The sequence below is a fragment of the Rhipicephalus microplus genome, unplaced genomic scaffold (assembly GCF_043290135.1).
Source record: "Rhipicephalus microplus isolate Deutch F79 unplaced genomic scaffold, USDA_Rmic scaffold_945, whole genome shotgun sequence".
Classification (NCBI taxonomy): domain Eukaryota; kingdom Metazoa; phylum Arthropoda; class Arachnida; order Ixodida; family Ixodidae; genus Rhipicephalus; species Rhipicephalus microplus.
Window position 1 is genome coordinate 1 of NW_027465497.1, and position 5,000 is coordinate 5,000.

The window sequence follows — 5,000 nt, forward strand, 5'->3', positions numbered from 1 at the left end:
CGAGCGGCGGTTCCCACTTTTGCGTCGGCGTCGTAAACCCCGCCCCGGCAGACGCGGTTTGCCCTACTCGTGCGACGGTCGCCGGCGAGCGCGTCGAAAGACGCCGATATCGTGCGCTAATTGGCGCTCCTTGGCTTCTCCGGAGTGCCGCCACTCACTCCTCCAAAAACGGCGAAGATCCGAGCGGCGTTCTCCACTTTCGCATCGGCGTCCCGAACTCCGCCCGGGCTGACGCGGTTTACCGTACTCGTGCGACGGTCGCCGGCGGGCACGTCGAAAGACGCCGATATCGTGCCGTAATCGGCCCCGTTTGGCTTCGCCCGTGTGCCAGCACTCACTCGGCCAAAAACGGCGAACATCCGAGCAGCGTTTCCCACTTTCGCATCGGCGTCCCGAAGCCCGCCCCGGCAGACGCGGTTTGCCCTACTCGAGCGACGGTCGCCGGCGATCACGTCGAAAGGCGCCGAATTCGTGCACGAATCGATGCTTCTTGGTCTCGCAGGAGGGCCGCCACTCACTCCTGCAAAAACGGCGAAGATCCGAGTTGCGCTTCCCACTTTTTCGTCGGCGTCCCGAACTACGCCCCGGCTGACGCGGTTTACCGTACTCGTGCGACGGTCGCCGGCGGGCACTTCAAAATACGCCGATTTCGTGGGCGCATTCACGCTGTTTCGCTTCCCCGGAGTGCCAACACTCACTCTGCCGAAAGCGGCGATCATCCGAGCGGCGGTTCCCACTTTTGCGTCGGCTTCGCAAACGGCGCCCCGGCAGACGCGCTCGTGCGACGTACTCGTGCGACGGTCGCCGGCGAGCACGTCGAAAGACGCCGATATCGTGCTCGAATCGACCCCGTTTCGCTTCGCCGGAGTGCTGCCAGTCACGGCGCAGAAAACGGCGAACAAGTGTTTTTTTTTTTTTTTTTTCCTAGAATTTGTGTTATAGAAGGCACATTTGATATCGGACGATAATTTTCAACTTTATCACGCGCACCGATTTTCGTGTAGAGGTTTGCAAGTTTATGGGAATTTCTCCACTTGGAATAATGCGATTTAGTAGTACTACGAGAACTTCATGGATGTACTCAAGGGTACGGGCAAGTCAGTTACGTCAACACCTGCAGATTTTTTACACTTCAAACTGAAAATTGTTGGTTGTGAGTCCTCGTGTGATATTAAAGGCCGATTCGCTAACACATAGAACAAAGAAAGAAAGGAAGAAAAAACGCCCGCGCTCGCTCAAGAAACCTGGGTTCGCAACAAGTGTGGCAACAACAAGCAACCGAGCGAGTGCGCCAAAACCCGTGGCGGCCGAACAAACGCGAAGTCCCAACCGCGTCAGCCGGGGCGGCACGGGACAGGAAAAATCACTTCAGCCGGGGCGGCGGGGCACCGAATAAACCTCGTCACCTCGTCGCAGGATAAAAGAGGAAACAAAAAGTCTAAACAGCGTCTGCTGGAGCGAATGCGTAATAAAACAACAACAACAACAAAAAAAAAACACCCGCGCTCAAGAAGTCTGCAATCACCACAAAAGGCGACTGTGACCGAGCAGCGTCAGCCGGGGCCGTGCGGAAACGGAAAAACCGCGACTACCGGGGCGTCGAGGCACCGAAAAATCCACTTCAGCCGCGGCGAAAAAAAAAAACAAAAAGAAAGACGGAGGGGGGGGGGGGAACCACGTCTGCCGGGGCGAAGGAAAAAAAAAAAACGCGTCTGCCGGGGCGAGCCCGGGTGCGGCACCACCGGGAAAACTGTGGCAAACAGACATGGCGATCGAGTGAGTGGGCCGCCAGCCAGGCTCAGCCAAAAAGTGCAAAGTCCGAACTGCGTCAGCCGGGGCGGCAAAAACCACGTCAGCCGGGGCGGCGCAAAAAACCGCGTCTGCCGGGGCGGCACGAAACCGCGTCAGCCGGGGCGGCGCGAAAACTGCGTCAGCCGGGGCGAAAGAAAAAAAAAAAAAAACGCGTCTGCCGGGGCGAGCCCGGGTGCGGCACCACCGGGAAAACTGTGGCAAACAGACATGGCGATCGAGTGAGTGGGCCGCCAGCCAGGCACAGCCGAAAAGTGCAAAGTCCGAACCGTGTCAGCCGGGGCGGCAAAAAACCGCGTCAGCCGGGGCGGCGCAAAAAACCGCGTCTGCCGGGGCGGCACGAAACCGCGTCAGCCGGGGCGGCGCGAAAACTGCGTCAGCCGGGGCGAGCCCGGGTGCGGCACCACCGGGAAAACTGTGGCAAACAGACATGGCGATCGAGTGAGTGGGCCGCCAGCCAGGCTCAGCCAAAAAGTGCCAAGTCCGAACTGCGTCAGCCGGGGCGGCAAAAAACCGCGTCAGCCGGGGCGGCGCAAAAAACCGCGTCTGCCGGGGCGGCGCGAAAACCGCGTCTGCCGGGGCGGCGCGAAAACTGCGTCAGCCGGGGCGAAAGAAAAAAAAAACGCGTCTGCCGGGGCGAGCCCGGGTGCGGCACCACCGGAAAACTGTGGCAAACAGACATGGCGATCGAGTGAGTGGGCCGCCAGCAAGGCTCAGCCAAAAAGTGCTAAGTCCGAACTGCGTCAGCTGGGGCGGCAAAAAACCGCGTCTGCCGGGGCGGCACGAAACCGCGTCAGCCGGGGCGGCGCGAAAACCGCGTCTGCCGGGGCGGCACGAAACCGCGTCAGCCGGGGCGGCGCGAAAACTGCGTCAGCCGGGGCGAGCCCGGGTGCGGCACCACCGGGAAAACTGTGGCTAACAGACATGGCGATCGAGTGAGTGGGCCACCAGCCAGGCTCAGCCAAAAAGTGCTAAGTCCGAACTGCGTCAGCCGGGGCGGCAAAAACCGCGTCAGCCGGGGCGGCGCAAAAAACCGCGTCTGCGGGGCGGCACGAAACCGCGTCAGCCGGGGCGGCGCGAAAACTGCGTCAGCCGGGGCGAAAGAAAAAAAAAAAACGCGTCTGCCGGGGCGAGCCCGGGTGCGGCACCACCGGGAAAACTGTGGCAAACAGACATGGCGATCGAGTGAGTGGGCCGCCAGCCAGGCACAGCCGAAAAGTGCCAAGTCCGAACTGCGTCAGCCGGGGCGGCAAAAAACCGCGTCAGCCGGGGCGGCGCAAAAAACCGCGTCTGCCGGGGCGGCACGAAACCGCGTCAGCCGGGGCGGCGCGAAAACTGCGTCAGCCGGGGCGAGCCCGGGTGCGGCACCACCGGGAAAACTGTGGCAAACAGACATGGCGATCGAGTGAGTGGGCCGCCAGCCAGGCTCAGCCAAAAAGTGCCAAGTCCGAACTGCGTCAGCCGGGGCGGCGCAAAAAACCGCGTCTGCCGGGGCGGCGCGAAAACCGCGTCTGCCGGGGCGGCGCGAAAACTGCGTCAGCCGGGGCGAAAGAAAAAAAAAACGCGTCTGCCGGGGCGAGCCCGGGTGCGGCACCACCGGGAAAACTGTGGCAAACAGACATGGCGATCGAGTGAGTGGGCCGCCAGCAAGGCTCAGCCAAAAAGTGCCAAGTCCGAACTGCGTCAGCCGGGGCGGCAAAAAACCGCGTCTGCCGGGGCGGCACGAAACCGCGTCAGCCGGGGCGGCGCGAAAACCGCGTCTGCCGGGCGGCACGAAACCGCGTCAGCCGGGGCGAGCCCGGGTGCGGCACCACCGGGAAAACTGTGGCAAACAGACATGGCGATCGAGTGAGTGGGCCGCCAGCCAGGCACAGCCGAAAAGTGCTAAGTCCGAACTGCGTCAGCCGGGGCGGCAAAAACCGCGTCAGCCGGGGCGGCGCAAAAACCGCGTCTGCCGGGGCGAATGCAAAAAAAACAAAGAAAAAAGCCCGCGCTTAATCAAAAGAAAACAAAGAAAAAAGCTTGCGCTTAATCAAAAGAAAACAAACAAAAAAAGTTCGCGCTTAAGCCTGGCGGTGGAACCACCGGGGCAAACAGACCTGGCGATCGAGTGAGTGGGCCGCCAGCCGGGGTGAGCCAAAAAGTGCAAAGTCGGAACCGCGTCAGCCGGGGCGGCGCGAAAACCGCGTCAGCCGGGGCGGCGCAAAAACTGCGTCAGCCGGGGCGGCACGGAAAAACGAAAACCGCGTCAGCCGGGGCGGCACGGAAAAACGAAAACCACGTCAGCCGGGGCGACATCAAAATGAGGAAAAAAAAAAAACTGCCTTAGGACACCTGCGTACACTTTCATGCGTTTGGGCATATCTCTCTGTAACACGCGCGCCCCTCGTTACGCGCGGCACTCTGTTTTCTCCGACACCCATATTTCGGCGGCATGTGGCACGCGCGCCCGTCCCTACGCACGGCACACCGCAGTGCTTTCTCGATATTTTTCTTTTCCTCCAACACCGTCATCTATAGGCTTTTAGTGACCTGTTGCTCGTGGCAAAAGTTCGCTAGCTCTGACACCTCTTGCATGCGCACCGTTTTTGCGCACGGTGCTATGCCGCAAAGCACGGCAGTCGCATGCGTTTCTCTCAGGCACCTCTTTTTTGACACAACGCTGTGGTGCTTAGAAACACACCCGCCGCTTTTGCGCACAGAACTCCACCGTACAGCACGGTAGTCACGTTTGTTCCACACGAACAGCAGTGTGCATCGTGCTACGACACTTTGAAAGCTTTTTCTTCCGAGTCTCGACCGCGCTGTTCCTTTCGTACTTGGCGCGGTTTTGGGACCAGCTTTGTTTTAAACCCCTACTGCGCGCCGTTCCTTTCGTACTTGGCGCGGTTCAGGGTTTGTTTCGAGCCCTTAGCCGCGCTGTTCCCTCCGTACTTGGCGCGGTTTAGGGTCGAGCTTTGTCTCGAGCCCTCTCCGCGCCGTTCCTTCCGTACTTGGCGCGGTTTAGGGTTTGTTTCGAGCCCTTAGCCGCGCTGTTCCCTCCGTACTTGGCGCGGTTTAGGGTTTGTTTCGAGCCCTTAGCCGCGCTGTTCCCTCCGTACTTGGCGCGGTTTAGGGTCGAGCTTTGTCTCGAGCCCTCTCCGCGCCGTTCCTTCCGTACTTGGCGCGGTTTAGGGCCGAGCTTTGTCTCG